The sequence below is a fragment of the Vicugna pacos genome, chromosome 20 (genome assembly GCF_048564905.1).
Source record: "Vicugna pacos chromosome 20, VicPac4, whole genome shotgun sequence".
Lineage (NCBI taxonomy): Eukaryota > Metazoa > Chordata > Mammalia > Artiodactyla > Camelidae > Vicugna > Vicugna pacos.
In genome coordinates, this window is record NC_133006.1 from 33,856,679 (window position 1) to 33,875,944 (window position 19,266).

Genomic DNA, 19,266 nt, shown 5'->3' on the forward strand with positions numbered 1-19,266 from the left:
ATTGGTGACAATAGTACAAAAGGAATGATGAGTAAAACTCCTGGCCCCCTAACACAAACCAAGGCAGCAGCACCAAGTTTCACTGTCTCACACCAGTCACTGAATTCCTCACCACTGCACACTCGCCAAAAGAGGAGGGGGGCGGTGCAGTTGCACATAACGATGTCTTGATGAGGCAGTAAAAAAAATACTGATTTTATTAAATCTCAACTTTGAATACACAAGTTTTTAATATTCTACATGATGAACTGAGACTACAACTAAAGCTCTTCAGCTGCAAACAAAGTAACAAGTGTTGTCAAGAGAAAAAGTACCTGTGTTTGAGCTGCCAGCTGAGTTAGCCGTTGTTTTTGTTTTTTTCACAGAACACCATTTTTATTTGAAAGAACGACTGACAGACAAATTAGGATTATTCAGACTTGGGTATTTGGCAGACATTTTCTGAGAAAGGAACCAGTGAGCCTGTCACTTCAAGGAAAACAACTGAAAGTATTTGTTGCCAATGATAAAATTTGTGCTTTCCAGCAAAATTCTGAGTTTTTGGAAAGCATGTATCTGCCACTGTGAGCTTGACAGCTTCCCAGTATTTATAGACTTTTCTGATGAAATTGGTGGAAATATTGATGAATATATTTTATTAATATATTGTATAATAAAATGTGTAAGACATTTGGAAGATCTGCATGACCCACTGAACCAGTATTCTACAGGTGACTAATGCATGATGTTACAAAGTTATGTGTGGGTGAAATCCATTCAGACTACAAGATGACCAATGTATTTTAACGTGACAAAGTATAGAATGTTTATTACTATCATTGAAATGGACTTATAATAGAATCAGTGTGGTATCAGTCAAAATCCCAATAGGCTTTATTTTTTATAAAACTTGACAAACTAATTCTAAAATTTGTATGGAAATGCAAAGAAACTAGAGTAGCCAAAGCACTTTGAAAAAGAAGCTGAAGAACTTTCCAGCCGACTTCAAGACTTAAGATTGCGCTATAGTAATCAGGATAGTGTGCTGTTGGTATAGAGACAGATAGATCGATGGAACAGAACAGAGGCTCTGGAAATAATTCTACACATACATGGCCAAAATATTTTTAACAAAGATGACAAACCAATTCCAAATTTAAAGATACTCTTTTTAGCAAATGATTTTGGAACAATTGGATAGTCTTTCAAAAAAAAAGGAACCTCAATCTTTATCTCATAATGTATACAAAAATTAACTCAAACTTAATTTGAGTATCATTGTCTTAAATGTTAGAGTCAAAACTACAAAAGTTCTAAAGAAATACATAGGAGAATTTAGTGACCTTGAATTTGGCAAAGATTTCTTAAATAGGACATAGAAAAACACAAACTATTTTTTGAAAGTCAATAAATTAATCAAAATTCAAAGCTTTTGCTCTTCAAAATGCCAAGAAAATGAAAAGACAAGTCATAGATTGGAGGAAAATATTTGTAAAACATGTATTTTGGAAAAGACTGATATCTAGAATATGTAAATAGCTCTTACAGAGATCAGAAGACAAGTTACCTGATAAAAAATGGACAAATAGTTTGCACAGACATGCCTGAAAAAGATCTACAAAAGGCAAATAATACATGAAAAGGTGCTCAACATAATTAGTCATTATGGAGACGAAAATTGAAACCACAATGAGATATCACTACACATCCAGTAAAATGGCTGAAATTAAAAAGACTGGCAATACCAAGTATTAGAGGGGATATAAAACATGGGAACTTCCAAAAATTGTTTATGGGAATGGTAAATGGTACAGCCACTGTAAGAAAACAGTTTGACAGTTTTATAAAAAGCTAAGCATATACTGTATGACCCAGCCATCCCACTTTGGGATATTTTCACAAAAGAAATGAGAGTATATATCCACACAAAGACTTGAACTTTAAAATTCATAGCAGAGTTATTTGTAAAAGCCAGAACCTTGAGGGGCTAGGGGAATAAATGCCCATCAGCAAGAGACAGGATAAACAAATGTCGTGTCCAAACAAAAGAATACTACTCAGCAATGAAAAGAAACAAAACTACTCATACATGCCAAAGCATGGATGTATTTCAGCATAATTATGCTGAATAAAGAAGCTGGCCAGAAATGACTACATACTTTATAATCCCACTTAGATACAGTTCTAGACCTTTACTGTCAAATGTGGTATCTACTAACCACATATGGCTGTTGAGCTCTTGAAATGTTACTAGTTCAAATTGAGAGATGCCACAGACTGGATGGCTTGTAAACAACAAATTTATTTCTCGCAGTTCTGAAGACTGGAAAGTCCAGAATCAAGGTACCGGCAGGTTCCATGTCTCGTGAAGTCCTGCCTCCTGCTTCATAGATGGCCATCTTCTCTCTGTATTCTCACTCTGGGATCTCTTTTAAAGGCAACTAATCCCACTTATGAGGGCTCCACTCTCATGACATAATTACCTCCCAAAAACCCCACCTTCAAACACCACCACACTGGGGATTGGGTTTCAACATACGAATTTTGGAGGGGAGACAAACATTCAGTCTGTGGCAGTATCTCAATAATTTTACTTTGATTACATGGCAAAATAATATTTTGATATATTGTGTTAAATGAAATATGCTACTAGAAAATTTACAGTTGTATATGTGGCTCACATTTGTAGCTCATGTTACATTTCTTTTGAGTAGTGTTTTTATTTAAAAATGCAAAGCAATCCATTGTGACAAAAACATCAGTAATTGCTTGGGAATGATTTGGGAGATTTAGAAAGGAGGAATGGACTACATACACAGAGGCACAGAGACACTTTTAGGGGTAATAATTTTTTAGTATCTTAACTTTAGTAATGTATACATGAATGTATCCATATGTCAAAACTCATTAAATTGTACATTTTAAATATGTGTAACTTATTGTATGTTGGTTATATCTCAACAAGTCTGTAAAAAAATTTAAGTTTATTGATGTTTTCAGATTGAACATTGCAACTAACCTTTAAGAAACTATTACTTAAAAAAAAGAAACTATGACTTCTCAAGTTTTTGTGTAATAGTGAAAAAGAATATTCACAGTTATTTGAAAAGACTATTGAAATACTGTTCCCATTTCAAACTATATATTGATATGTGGCTATTTTTTTCAAGCATATCACAAAAACAACGTATTTCAACAGATTGAACTTGAGTCATATATGAGAAAACAGCTGACTTAATTTTTCTGTTTAACTCATTGTATTTTAAAGATGGAGCCAATGAGACTGTGTTTGTGCACATAAACATTGTATTTGTAACACATTATTGGAATCTCATAGATGCCTGGATGCATCACATGATTTACAGGATTAGGAATTTCTACAAAAAGCTTTTATGAAAGCAAGGAGAAAATTTTACATGTATGTTTTTAAAATCAGCTATATATCTGTTTAAATATGTGTGTTTTAATTAGTTTCTATATGGCCCAGTCAGTTGAGCTTTAGGAAAAGTCTTCTGAGCTAGAAACAAAAGCAGTAATTTTTTTTCTCTTATCTGCAGGAAGCAATGAGCAACCAGCCCTATGTATTTCATGAGGATAACTTTTCCCCCAGTCTTTATTGTTTTAGGAAGCTGTATCAGACAGGATCCAGGAAGAAGACAGAAGTCACACCAGTTATTTTAACAGAGAAAATGTAACATAAAGGATTGCTAACCAGATACTGGGGAGCCAAAAAGGCAAAAAAGGAACAGTCAGGTATCACAGAGATGGCGTCCACAGGATGCAGCTCCTACCCCTAGGACTGAGGAATGAAACAAAAAGGTCAGAACTGTTTAAACTCAGGAGCTTGGAGCATGGGCCCACAGACTGGAATTCAGACCTCGGAGGAGGGGCAGCTGTTCAGATAATACAGATGCCTCAGAAACTCAGGAGAGGGTCCCCAGGGAACTGGGATCCAGACCTATAAGGAAGGGAGAGGGGCTCCCTGTTCATGGAGGTCATGTCTCTAAAAGTGCATCATAAGGCTAGTTCTCCAAGGTTTAGAAAATCAGTAAACTGGAATCGCCTGGAATCAATTGCTGCTTCTAGAAGGAGCTGCTGCTGCTAGAGTGAAGTAGTGTTGCTAAGGCGACACTGACAAAAGCAGGAAGCAAACAGGAAAGAGAGCATCTCTTCTTCCTCCTCCAGCCTCACAGTCTCCCTCTGGTGCCCAACTGGCAGAGCCTAAAGGAGCCAGCCAGTAAAGGAGAAAGTGGTTTGCAGTCACAGCATCACAAAGTAGAATAAACAAACAAAACTGAAACAAACAGATACAGAGAGCAAACTCGTGGTTGCCAGAAGGGAGGGGGTTGGGGGGTGGGAGGTTGGATGAAATAGGTAGAGGGGATTAGGAGTTGCAAACTCCAATTACAAAATAAATAGGCCATAGGGATGTAATAATATACAGTGTAAGGAATATAGTCAATAATAGTCATAATTTTGGTGACAGATGGTTACTGGACTTCTCATGGTGATCATTTTGTGATGTATTTGATTGTATCACTGTGTTACACTGTTGTACACCCCAAACTAAGATTGTACATCAACTATACTTCAATTTAAAAAAAAAATAATAAATGTGGGTTGAAGCTAAAAGACACTAGCTTAATAACACAGTGGCAGCACTTAAATTCCAACTGTTCTTCTCAAAATAATTCCTACTTGAGTGAAGTTTATATATATATATGTATATATACACATATATACACACATACATATACACACACACACACATAAACACACACACACACACATACATGAATTATAGTAACATAGATTTCTTGGCTGTATCCCTCCCTCCTTTTCTTATCTCCATAAAAATGACCCTTGTTTTATGTTTGTCCCCCAAATCCTTTGGAATGTCACTCAGTGGAGCATATTGGTCAAGTAAGCTATTAATTTAAAAACAGCAAAGAGTTACTACTGTTACATTCACACTTTAAAGCTTAACAAGGTGAATTCATGTCTGAGGAATTGACGCAAGTGTGGGTTATTTATTTAGAATTAATTTTGAAATGTTCAACTCTTTGGGTCCAGATTTAATGGTAGCTAAAAATTATGACTGTTGTGGGCCATGATGTAAGAAATAATGGATTAATTCTGAAATGACTTTTTACCAATATTTGGGAAGAGATGCCATGAAGTCCACTATTGCATGTGAGTTCTATGTAAAGAAATAAGGAATAAGAAACTCATAAAGGGTCTACACATAGTTGATTTGATTGTTTTCAAAACAAAAAGCTCCAAAGGACTGAGGGGGAAGGTATAGCTCAGTGGTAGAGTGAGTGCTTAACATGCATGAGGTCCTGGGTTCAGTGCCCACTACCTCCATTAAAATAAATGAATAAACCTAATTACCCCCACCCCAAAATAAAAAAGAAATCATCTCAGTCCCTTTAAAATTGAAAAAAAGAGAAAAGCTCCAAAGGATTAAGAATACAAGATAGGGCCTTTTCCTTTTTTTTTGATACTCAAAAACAATATTAGATTGCATTTCAAATAGTAATGCATATATAGCAAAACCTAGTTAAGTCATCATTTACTTAATGTGAGGGAGTCATACTCAGCAAAAAACTCCCTAAAAGTCAAACAGAGCCCCGCATGTAAAGGGTTCTGTAGGGAGGCATGGTTTAGGGGTCCCCAGACCTCAGCCCTTTGAGTCCAACTTCACTTTTATTTTAGGCTGTGGATTCCTGCTTTACCCTGTTCCCACCTTGAAGTTCTGAACAGTGGGGGATGGTGGGAAGGGAAGGAGATGGAGAGAGAGAGAGAGGAAGAGAGACCCAAATTCAGAAATGTAAAGCTCTTAAGCAGTATAAACTCATCAATTAATGCTCTGTAAACATATTCCTTTCTCAGGAAAATTACTGTAAAATAACAGTGTTCTAGTGAATGGCTATCACCAGAAAATGTCAGAGGGTTTGAAACACTTGGCTTCTCCTGCCTTTGTAATCAGCCAACTTCATTATGCTTTCTGCTTAATAATTATAGAGCTTATTAACAGAGATGGGTTAATAATGTAAAAATAATAGGCATTACAAATTACATATTCTCCCAAGGGACTGGAGATTTGTGTCATTTCATATACCAATATGAAAACATGACTTTTGTTTAACCCACATATTGGAGTTCTCTAAATATAGTGAAATGATACAATTTAATAGTAATGTAAGCTGCACAAATCCTTTCTGAGAAAATGCCATTTTATCCCTGCTTTCAGGAACTGAAAATGGTATATCATACTTGTGTCCTTAGGTTTCTCTCTCCCTGCACAAGAGTCAGCTCATAACCCATGTAGAAATATACCGCCATCTTGGCAGTTTTAAAAATGTATTTTTTATTTTATTATTTTATTTTATTATTAAATATATTTTATTATAATGGTAATACTGCTCATTGTAGAAAATTTGGAAAATAGACAAAAATATAAATAAAATAAAAATTATATACAGTTCCACAATCTAGAACTTATCACTTGTTAGTACTTTGGTTTATTTTATTCCTGTATTTTTATAAATGTATATTTTGCATAGGTGAGAGAATTTTGTACACTTGATACTGCTTTTTTCATTTAACATAAACTTGTTAACAAGCATATGTAAAACATTTTCCCTTTTCATAAAAATCTTGGTAAATGAATTTATCCTCCACAATGTGAGTGCACAATAACTTACTTCATTCCCTATTGATGAACATTTAGATGGCTTACTTTTTCACCTTTATCAGAAATACTTGATAAGAATGCATGCACATTTAATCTATGAACCAGAACCCAGACCTTTGAGAAGGGAGGGGTGTTCCCTGTTGACTGAGGCCATGACTGAGAGTTTTTAAGGAAAAAGTCCTGGTAGAATTATAAGGTCAAAGAATATAAACACATTTAGAGCTTTTAATACATACTAGCAAATTGCTTTCCAGAAGAGGTTCCCAACTTATTCTTCACTAGCAAAGTACAGGAATGCCTACTTCACTGTATCTTTGGCAGCGTTGAGTATTAATATTTTTAAGGTGAAATGACTTCTTAGTGGATTAGTAGTGAATTTGAACATTTTACTCCCAAGGCATTTTAATTCTTAATGCAAGATGCATAAAAATAAATTTTTGTAGAATATTTACTGCTAAATTGGTAATTCCCTCTTTCAGCCAATTCTGGATACTTAAAAGTGCTTCATTTATCATTTTAAATTTGAAGATTCTCTGATTTTAAAAGGGGCACTGTTTATTTATCATCAAATCATGACTTAAAGAGAAATCTTTGGTTAAGGACAGTTGGTCCTTTTTTTAAGCCAAAAATATTTCAATATATTATGAAATAAAAAAGTATATACTTGGAAATGCCAAAAAAAAAAAAAAAAAACAAAAACAAAAAATCACGATTCAGAATTTTGCCGAAAATGTACTTACTGGGAAGAATAATTTTAATATCGGGGAAAGACTTTGAAGAGTATACAGTCAAGGAAAATAGTCTGCTTTTTGCATGTCCATGGGAAATGATTGCCTGTACCAATCAGACTTTTTCTCATTGAGCTTTGAAGGTACACCTTAACATCAACAGAAAATTGACTTTTCTTTTTAACTCTTCTAGTTACAGACATCATCTCGTTAGCTCACAGATCTACTCCTTAAAGGGCTGAGGTTCATTGTTAAGAAGTACTTCAACATTCAAACTTATGTAAGTTTTGAGAATTTCAATATACACTAAGAGGGAGAGAGTTTAGATAGAAGGCAACAGGAACAGAAGCTAAGACGATTCTGGCAAAGTTTACCCAGTAGAATGCAGAAGTTCTGGCACAGTCCACTGCACCTCACAGAGACTTGACTGATAATAACCTCTCCTAAGGACATACTCTGGGTATACTCTGTACTGTTCGCTACATACATTATTTCTATTTTTTTAAATTGAAGTATAGTCAGTTACAATTTGTCAATTTCTGGTGTATAGCATAATGCTTCATACATATACAAACATATATTTTCATATTCTTTTTCATTATAGGTTACTACAAATACTGAATATAGTTTCTGTGCTATACAGAAGAAATTTGTTTTTTTTTAATCTATTTTAGGTATAGTAGTAAGTATTTGCAAATCTCGAACCCCCAGTTTATCCCTTCCCACCCCTTTTCCCTCCAGTAACCATGAATTTGTTTCCTATGTCTGTGACTCTGTTTCTGTTTTGTAGATAAGTTCATTAGTGTCTTCTTTTTTCTTTCTTCCTTTTATTTTTTTAGATTCCACATATGAGTGATATCATATGGTATTTTTCTTTCTGGCTTACTTCACTTAGAATGACGATCTCCAGATCCATCCATGTTGCTGCAAATGGCATTATTTTATTCTTTTTTATGACTGAGTATTATTCCATTGTATAAATATACGACTGCTTCTTTATCTGGTCATCTGTTGTTAGACATTTAGGTTGTTTCCATGTCTTGGCTGTTGTAAATAGTGCTGCTATGAACACTGAGGTGTATGTGTCTATTCAAATTTGAGTTCCCTCCAGATACATGCCCAAGAGTGAGATTGCTGGATCATATGGTAAGCCTATTTTTAGTTTTTTGAGGAATCTCCATACTGTCTTCCATAATGGCCTTACCAAACTACATTCCCACCAGTAGTGTAGGAGGTTTCCCTTTTCTCCACACCCTATCCAGCACTTATTGTTTGTGGACTTTTTAATAATGGCCATTCTGACTAGTGTCAGGTCATACATTATTGTAGTTTTGATTTGCTCTTCTCTGATTATTAGCAATACTGAGCATTTTTTCATGTGCCTATCGGCCATTTGTATGTCTTCATTGGAGAATTGCTTGTTTAGGTCTTCTGCCCACTTTTGGATTGGGTTGTTTGTTTTTTGTTATTAAGTTGTATGAGCTATTTACATATTCTGGAAATTAAAACTTTGTCGGTCACATCATTTGCAAATATTTTCTCCCATTCCATAGGTTGTAGTTTTGTTTTTATTATGGTTTCCTTTGCTGTGCAAAAGCTTATAAGTTTAATTAGGTCCCATTTGTTTATTTTTGCTTTTATTTCCATTGCCTGGGTAGATTGCCCTAGGAGAACATTGCTGAGATTTATGTCAGAAAATGTTTTGCCTATGTTTTCTTCTAGGAGGTTTATAGTGTCTTGTCTTATAAGTCTTTAAGCCACTTTGAGTTTATTTTTGTGTATAGTGTGAGGGAGTGTTCTAATTTTATTGATTTACATGTGGCTGTCCAGTTTTCCCAACACCACTTGCTGAAGAGACTGTCTTTTCTCCATTGTATATTCTTCCCTCTGTCAAAGATTAATTGACTGTAAGTCTGCAGGTTTATTTCTGGGCTCGCTATTCTGTTCTGTTGAGCCAGATGTCTGTTTTTATGCCAATACCATGCTGTTCTGATTACTGTAGCTCTTTAGTATTGTCTGGCGTCTGGGAGGGTTATTCCTCCAGCTTCATTCTTTTTCTTCAGTATTGCTTTGCAGTTCTGGGCCTTTTGTGATTCCATATAAATTTGTTCTAGTTCTGTGGAAAATGTCCTGGGTAATTTGATAGGGATTGTGTTTAAATCTGTAGATCGCTTTAGTACATACATTATTTCTAAATCATGTGACAATTTGCTAATTAAGTATTATTATTCCCATTTTATAGATGAAGAAACTAAAGCTCAGAGAGGCTAAAGCTGGGATTAGAACCTGTCTGTCTCATTCCAGAATCTAAACATGCTTTTATTTTCTTTTCGTTTTAATAAAATATGACTTACATACAGTGCATAGAAATATATTACATCAGAAAATAAACACCATCACACTAGCAGTTTACTACACCTTAGAAGCCCCCGTGTGCTACTCTGTATAACATCTCTCCTACCTCCCAGATAGCCACTCTTTGGAATTTTGTGTTACTAATTGCTTTCTTTTTAAAAAATTTTTTATTTCATATGTCTGTATCCGTAAACAATGTATTTGCCTGTTTTATATTTTATCTGTTTGGAAATCATGAATAATGTCTGCCTTTCTCAGAAAAATTCCTTTGTCGTGGGTAGGTCACAGACCTCTTACTATGTCTATGGTTCTAGAGTTTTAAAACCAGAGTAAGTAGAAGGCCTAGATTTACAGTTTTAAGGTAGGACTGCTGGATTTAGCAAATAAAAACAGAAATAACACTTCACCATGTATAGCCCATGCAATATTTAGGACACACTTGTACTTTAAGAAGTATTTGTTTTTTATCTGAAACTCAAATTTAACTAGGCATCTTGTATTTCATCTGGCAACTCTCTTTTAAGGGGACTTATTACATGGATCCTGATAGCTGAATACCAGGTGCTGACAACCCTGGAGGGTGATCAGCACTTTTCCAGTGGCCCCCGCAATGTGGTGGCGGAAGTTACACAGCATCTAAACTTAGAAGATGCAGGTCCTAATTTCCTAGGTCCTACCAGTTTTAGGTTATGTGAACTTGAACAAGTCGCTTAAACTTCCTGAGCTGTGCTTCTCTCATCTTCAAAACCAGGATCATGAGAGGCTTCCTCAAGAAATCTAAATTCTCATCTATTATAAGAGAAATTCAATTGCTAACATCTAGACTTGATAAACCAAGAAATAATAGCATAAGCACATTACTTGGAGATAGGCAGGGGACCCCAAGAAATCCTGAAAACACTGACAGCTCAGAATTCCAAATGGTCGCCTCTGAGTTGCAGAACCAGGGGTGGAGTGTGGGAAGAGGGAGAGCAGGAGGGCTGCTTCTGGTGTTCAGGTTTCTAGTGACATTTCATGTTTGTAACATCAACTTTACTTTGGAAAAATTTCAATTGTCAAGGTAGAAAATGAATGGAAAAAACAGAGATTGAGTTTTAAAATAATAATAAAATAGTGATAAGAATCCTAAGAAAATTCAAAAGCTGATATCATGCCTGTCTTTTTACAAAAAGGGAAGGAATGGTATGACCCTGCTATCCCTGAAGAAATTGACTGATAGCAGGAGAATTTCCCCCAGCATCTTTTGATAGGCCACTCAACCTTGATCGGCCAGCATCTGGTTAGTCTTTTCTAGTCCAATGCTCAGAATAATACAACACTTCTGAAGGACTTTATAAATCTTTTTTATGCCAGCGATGAATTCAAGTTACAGAACTTAATTCCGAAGAAGAAAACTCCTTCTGGACTTCTGATTCAGGGCAGTGTTTTGAAGAAGATAAGATGCCCCTCGCAACTTTATCTCTGAAATAAGGTAGACTTTCCTTACCAGCTCAAATGAGGAACTAACTACCAGGAGCTGTGGAGCTGGCGACAGGAGTGGTCAGGTGTTAGGCAACTTAAGGGAGCAGCGGCCCCTTCTGGGGACACACAGACAAGATGCAATGAGGTGGCTGGTACTACATCCTAGGAAACTGCATCCTCAGGCTGAGGTCTGCCCTCTAGTGGCTGCAAATGCTGGTTTCTCTCCAAAAATGTTTCTCTCCCACAGGAGTGAGAACTTTTTGAGTTCCAAGTAAATAAAGAAGTAATGAGGGAGACAAAGGAGAAACAGTTCAGAGAGCACATTTTGTTGAGATGTGGCTGAGACATTGGACTTCCACCTCTGTGGGCGCCTCTTCTCTGAGCTAGTTCTCTAGAAATTAGAAAAATAAAGTTAATACACAAAGCAAAAATGCATTTAAGGATTAACTTTAGTTCTGGAATTTTTGCTCTGCCAAATTTGGAGTGCTTTATAAAATGATAATGATAGTAAATGGTAATTTTTCTTTTAATGTCCCACATCATCATCTGAATTTTTTGGAAATTTTTATTCATTGGTTATATCTCTACTTCTAGGAACCGCTGTTCCAACGCATGATGGCAGGCTTTCAATTCATAATCAAAGAATGATTTTCATTGGAATGGATGTCAAAGATGATCACTTTCCAGGAAAATTAGGCATTTTCTCCATAATACAGATTTGAGACCTAGGCAGAATAAGCGATCTGTTCCCATAATTGAGTACCTGGCACATAAGAGGAATTGAGTGGGAAACGTTGAAAGGAATGAGGGTCTTAGGTGATAGGCAGGGCCTAGAACCCAGATATTCTGCCACCTAATTCAGTGTCCTTTTCACCACACCAGGGTCACACGATTTCTGGTAAGACGTAGGCAATCTGCTTGAGTGAAAAACTGCTAGCTGTTCATAACAGGAGCGGGTTGGCCTGGGACCTGGAGTAGCAGGAATACAGAGGAGAGAATCAGTGTTCGCCGTGCTCAGGTGAGCTTTGGGAAGTTTCCTTAGAGAGTGTCAGACTAGACTGGGGAAGTTTGGGGCAGGTGTTAACTCCTCTGATGGCTTTTCTTCCTGGCTGGCATATGACTGAGACTGGGAGGTTGGGTAGGAATTACTGGGAGAGGGAGGGGAGGAAGATTTTGTGTGTGTGTGCGCTACAGGGAGAAAACAGGGAAGTAATGTCCCAGATGGAAATGGGAATGTTCCACACCATGGAGGGAGCAAGGTCGTGGCGGGGGAGGGGGAGTTGCCTTAAAAGAGAAGTCAAACACGTGAGGCTCCCAGAATAACCAGGTGCTCTGACTGCAAGGAAGTGCTTGTTAACCCTGCATGGGCAACAGTTTTAAAATCCAAGCAGTGTGTCTAAATGCCCTCAAAAAAGTTCTGAAAATTTAAACTTTCATAACTTCCGTTTAACAATTTCAAAAAAAACTGTTCTTGAAAATATATTTAATCATGTTGGTGAGGACAGAGAGAAATTGGAATCCTTGTGCTTTGCTGATAGGAATGTAAAATGATGCAGTCCCTATGAAAATCATTTAGTAGCTCCTCAAAATGTTAAACATAGTGTTACTTCAGGTGACCCTCGAACAACACAGGTTGAAACAGCAAGGCTCCACTAATATGCAGATTTTTTTTTTTTTTGGTAGTAAATACTATAGTACTGTATGATCTGCTGTTGGCTGAATCTCAGATGTGGAAGTGTGGATGTAGAGGAACCTCAGGTATGGAGGACCGACTGTAAGTTTAACTCAGAATTTCAACTAAGAAGAGGCTCCATGCCCCAACACTCATGCTGTTCAAGGGTCAACTGTATTTAATCCAGCAATTCCACTCCTAGGCATATACCTCCAAAAAATTGGAAAACAGTGCTTATAGCAGCACTATTCATAATAGCCAAAAGGTAGAAACAACCCAGATGTCTATCAACTGGTAAATGTATAAGCAAATTGTGGTATATCCATATAATAGAATATTACTCAGCCAAAAAAAGGAATGAAGTACTGACACATGCCATATCATGGATGAACCTCAAAAACATTATGCTAAGTGATAGAAGCCAGACTTAAAAGGTCATCTATTGTATGATTCCATTTACATGAAATAGCCAGAATAAGAAAGATCCATAGAGACAGAAAGCAGATTGTGGTTGCTAGGGGCTGAGGACTGGGGAGAAGAGGGAGGAGGAGACTGCTTACTGGGTACAGGATTTCCTTTTGGGGTGATGACAGTGTTCTTCAACTAGTTAGAGGTGACAGATTGTGAATGTACTTCACGCTGCTAAATTGTATACTTTTAAATGGTAAATTCTATATTATGTGAATTTTACCTCACTAAAAAAAAATACATTTTTAAATGGCTTAAAAATATATTTAACGAAAACTCATTTTAGTAACTAGTTACCAATGAAAGAGATAATGAAAAGAAGATTGCAGTCAGTAATTTTCACATGTTCTTGGATTCAAATAATCAAATTTTAAAAGGTTCTTTTTTCAATTGGTTGTATCTAAATTGTTACCAGACTTTGGTAATTTTATAATTCCTCCTGCAGTTCACTTTTATGACCTATGGTTATCACTGTGCAAATAATCAGGATGAATGTAAATGAAAAGATTTCTTGACTCCGTGTGCTGTAGATAAATTGCCATGGTTAATAAAATTTACTTACTCCACAATAGTAGAGAGAAAGAAGTTAGAATTGGTTTTAAGGAAGAAACCATTAAGGCCTTTGGAAGTGGGTGTGTCATTGCATTCCCATTTCATTGATTCTAAGCTGCACCTTTTTTCACTCTTTAATATTACTGAAATGGAGATGCCTCTTACAGCCCCTGAGGCCAGGTGGCCGCCATGCTGCCGCTGTTGTGGCCTGCACTTGTGTTTTGCAAAGTGCTAACTGGGTTTCCAGGGCGCCGGGGAAGAATTCCTGGAGACAACAGTAGAGCACTCTTTTAAGAACATTCTTGAGCAAAAGACATGGACATTAATGATTCAATGTCAAAAAATTATTCCAAAGTGTTAGATTCTGAATATGAAAATGTTTTAGGAATACTTGACCTATTTTCCCTTTCATATTGAACAAACGTGATATAGAATAATATCTATGCTAAAGAAATATTTTAAAACTCTTTCAATGAGTGTAAAATAAAAATTCATGTGATAAAAAAGCAGTTTTGCTTTTTTGACATAGTTTGCATAGCATTTTTTTCTCTTTCCATAGAACATAAAGTAATGGTATGATATATATTCAGTGATGTCTTAGATTTAATCAAATGTTGTAACTATTTTCTATAAAAAATCTTAAAAATTTGCATTTTAGAAAATAATCCATAGTTCCATATATTAACCCTAGAACATCTTATTTTAAAAAATAAGCATATTTTAATTCAGTAGAATTTATCTCCTTCAATAAATGTTTACTGAAAACCCTCAAAAAAAAGAATTATATCACATACAATGTAGAATATCAAAATAAATAAGACAGCCTCTGTCCTAAAAGAATTTAGTCTAGTAGATAAGTGATACTACTGCTATGATGTGTTTCACTCATTTGTTCATTTAAAAAATATTTACTAAGCAATTTCTTTATATCAGGTCCGGCTTCAGGGGCTGGAAATATAAGAGTAAACAAAACAAAATTCTCTATCCTCGTGGAACATACATTCTAGAAGGAAGATGTTCAATAAAAAGGATAATAAGGAAATGTAGATACAGTAGATAATAGGGACTAAGGGAAAAAAGAGCCTGGAAGAGGACGATGAAATGTTGGGAGGAGGCTGCAATTTTATATCTAGAAAGCCCTCACTGAGGGAAAAACCTGAAGGAGGTAGGAGCTAAAGATGAGAAGATCTGGCTAAAAAAAGTCTTCCAGGCAGAGGACCCAGCAAAGGCCCTGAGGCAGGAATGATGAGGAACAAGCAGTGGAGACAACAAAGGGAGTCACCAGTGATGGAATCAGAGAAGTGGGAGGGGCCAGATGGATGAAGCCTGTAGGTCAGAGGAAGGACCTTTGCTTTTCTTCCGAGTGAGGTGAGGTGTTTGAGCAGAGAAGTGGCAGGATGTGGTTCATCTTTAATGGGAACATTTTGAGTGCTGTGTTGAGTGAAGACTGGAAAGGGGAAGAGCAGAGGCAGGGAAGCCAGCTGGGAAGACGCTGAAATAACCAGGAGAGAGGTGAGGGTGCGTTGGATCCGAGTCGTATGAGTGGGTGGTGAGTCGTGGAATTCTGAGTGGATTCTGAAGGTGGCACCCGCAGGACTTGCCGATGGACTGGAGGTGGGGCATGAGTTCGAGAGAGGAGTCATGGAGGCCGCCAGGGTTCTTGGTCTGAGCGAATAGAGTGGAGCTGTCATTGGCAAAGTGAGGAGGGATCTAGGAGGTACTGTCAAGAACTTCACTGGGGACACACTAAGTCTGAGAGGCTGTGAGAGCCCGTTCCAGCAGGTCTGGAATTGGCCTGCACTCTTAGTGATATGAGACGTATGCCTGTCGGGCAGTGGCCCTGCTGAGGACGGGAAACACGCTGATGGCTTTGTACCCGCGGAGTGTCTGGGCAATTTGTACCAGCTTGTCAGCATTGTTCATTGATAGTGAGGAGGTTGATGATATGCATCTAGTCTCAGTGAGACCCCCAGAAGGCTCTGCCATTGGGCCTGGTTACATCGGGGCCATAAGCCCATGTGTGACGCATAGGGGATCTGAGAAACCCTAGCCACGACTCCATTTGGGGCTGCCTGCTTGTAAGGTATCTCATACACACATCAGTGGTTCCTGGTGCAAGAGTGAAAGTGTATTCAGCCCAGCCCTTACAGAGGGAGCCTCTGCCTGGCCTCTCTGGACCCCTCCCAAGCTGTGAGGTACATTAATACTAGCTTCTGGATGCAAGTATAAAACTGAGCAGAGGAATATGAGTGCATGAGTGTGTGTGTGTGTGTGTGTGTGTATGTGCACACGCGTGCATGCGCTGATGTAGGGGTGCAGGGCAAGGACAAAGGAGTTCCATCTATGCAATTGGCCAGCAGGCAAAGTGAGGAACAGTCTCAGTGGAACTAGACTAGAGAATACATTCTGGAATGTTCTGCCTAACACTTAAGAGTAATATGGCCATGATGCTGGAAGGAAAAATGACCATAACTGCGTATCATTATTAATTCAAAAATATGTATTGTTGGTAATTTATTGCATGTCTGGAACTATGCTGATGGATGCAGTGCGAACTGGCAGGCATAAGTCTGCCCTCACTACACTTCAGGTTTAGAGCGGGGGAGAAGGAGAGACAGACCTTAAATAATTACCTAGGTAATTATCTGCTTACAGCTATTTGTGTTAGAAAGAAAAAGTACAGGACATTATTAGATTACATAGCTGGGGACTGGACTTCTAGGAAAGGCCTCTCTGAAGAGGTGACCCGCCAGGCTGAGCCCGACGGGTGAATAGAACTAAACAGACATAGAAGGGGTGTGTTCTGGATTTGGGGCCAAGAAAGAAGGTGTCCTCTTCCAACTCAAGTGCTGAACGATGCTGAAGTTGTGCTCTCGCCCCAAGAACTGTCCCAGCAAGACCCCGTGCACTTTACCCCCCACCCCGACCCGGCCCTTTTGTTCTGAACATGGACTTTGTCCTCACTGTAAGTTCCCCACCTAGCGGCCACCTGCTCATCTCTCAAGATTCAGTTAATGCCATTTCCTCTTTGATGCTTTTGCTGACTGCAGGAAATGTTAGACACTCTGGCCGCCAAGTGCCTTGTGCATTCCTGGCACATCATAGGCACTTGTGAAATATTCATTGGGTATCTAGTAAATAAATATAACAGCACGTTATTCAGTAACTTTCTGTACCTGTTTAACCCACCTACAGACTCTGAGTTCCCTGGAAACAGAGGCTGTGTCTTCTTCCTCCATCCAGTGCTTGATCTGCAACACTTTTAAAATGTTTGTTAAATGAATGTCTGAGGTTAAGGAATGGGGGTTGTGAAATCTAGGAGATGAAATTTCAACATAAAGAGCAATCAAATCATGGAAGGCCTTACATGACATTTGAAGGAGTCTGGACTTCGTTGTGTAGGATGAGGGGAGCCGCTGAACGTGTGCAACCAAGAGACTGGCCCTTAGAACTGAGCTTTAGGAATATGACCATCAGCAGATGCCAGGTGGGGTAAGTGGGGAGAGGCACATAGGAGGCACACAGGCCAGACAGGAGAGTCCCTAGATTAGCGGTAGGAGAAAGGGAGGGAGGAGGAGACACCAGGAGGGGAGAACCAGCTATGTCAGGACCTGAGAACTGATTTCATATGGGAGTGTGTTCACTCTGGGGTATCAACCAGCAGAGACTCCTGTTTGCATAAACTCTCTATAATGTTTCCTATGATTTCTCCAGAGGCACGTGAGTTTTCTAGTTAGGTAATTAAAAAATAGTTATGTTCTCCAGAGAAGAGCTGAATGCCCTAGATAATTTCTCCAATTTTGATTTAGCAAAAGGGTGAGATAGTGTTGCCAGAACTTTTTTTTTTTTTTTTGGTTAATGCCCACTAAATAACCATTTAATAACACCCCAGTGACATCAATAGCCTAAACGACTTCTGGAAGCTTTACCATATCATCTCCTAGATTCTGGCTTCCCCTGATAACTAGAGTCAATGTTTCATTTTTATGGCTCCATCTCATCACAGCTTTAATTACCAACATGGTAGACAATGCTGTGGGTTTATTTGTTCATTAAAAATAAATAAAAGGAAAAGAAAAGGGAGCATACAAAAAGCTTATACTGAATTTCAAATTATATACTAGCAGTCAGAAAGAAAATTTAAGATTCTCAAGGAATGTGAATATTAATTTATTTGCTCTGCATTCATTTTAAAAGATGTTTCAAATCTAATCATGAATCCAAACTAATCATCCATAATGTGGGTGGGTTAGCATTCACATAATTTATCTTTTGTTTTTCTAATTTCATGAACAATGCCTATGAGTGACTGTTCTGTGTACCCCTAAACATGTATGAGGATCCATTGTATACCAAACACTGTATTTTATATCTTTATGTATCTAAAACTTTAATCTTTGTGAAACTCCTGCAAGATGTTATACTGTTTCCTCTATTTTCCAGTTGATGAAACAGGCTCAGAGTGGCTCAGTGACTTTTCTGAGGCCACACAGCTCACAGGCAATGGAGCCTGTTGGGAATTCAAATCTGCCTGGCTTCAAGCCCCACCCCACCACACTGCCTCTAAGACTGAAGCGCAGTAGGTCAGCTCTAACATAGCAACACAGCTCAACAAAAACGTTGAAAATCATCCTAAATAAGCAAGTAGAATTACGGCTTTCATGCTCTGTTCTCAAAGCAGAGAACAAGCTGACCAGTTTCAATGAGCAAAAGAAACTGATTCCCAACCGCAAACAGTATAACCACCACAGAGTATGAAGTGGCTTTAAAATCATTTCCTCTTTCTAATGTAGCTATTTTCTCAAGAGGTCGTGGCCCTGTGTCAAGTGTCAGTGGACAATACGATTATCACAGTATTGCAGGCTTCAGGGGACTGTTTCATAAGAAATTTCACACTTTACTGATAAGCCCTTTTCTCTCTGTACATAATGATAAATATTTTTTTATTATGCAGAACAATTCTCCAAGACCTTTAAAGGTAATTGATTGCCTACTAATATTTACAGCAACCCTACAAGTGGTTTGGAGCTGAATGTTGCCGTTTGCATTTTCTTTCCTGTGATGACTGATGTCTAGAAAAGTCAGGAAGTCCCAGCTGGACCCTGAAATTAAATGCTGGTCTCTGGCTCCAAGCCCAGTGCACTTTTGTGCACTTGACAATGGTCATTTACTAGTAAATCTAAGAGAATAATAAGCTTAGATATTTTCCTTAAGATGGCAGGATGGAATTGCTACCCTGTCTTCTTTTCTTGCTCTGAAGTTATGGAGGAAGGAACTTGTGGTGTCTTGTCCTCAGAGTGTCACCCATCATGTCATTTGAGCCCTCACAGCATCACCTGCAGTTGATGTTA

At 37.8% G+C, this 19,266-nt stretch overlaps 1 protein-coding gene across 1 annotated transcript in view; it reads left to right on the forward strand.

The window, feature by feature from the left end:
• Positions 1-19,266, forward strand: part of DTNBP1 (dystrobrevin binding protein 1) — a 137,446-nt gene that overhangs the window by 18,780 nt on the left and 99,400 nt on the right. The gene's annotated exons all lie outside the window — the stretch shown is intronic.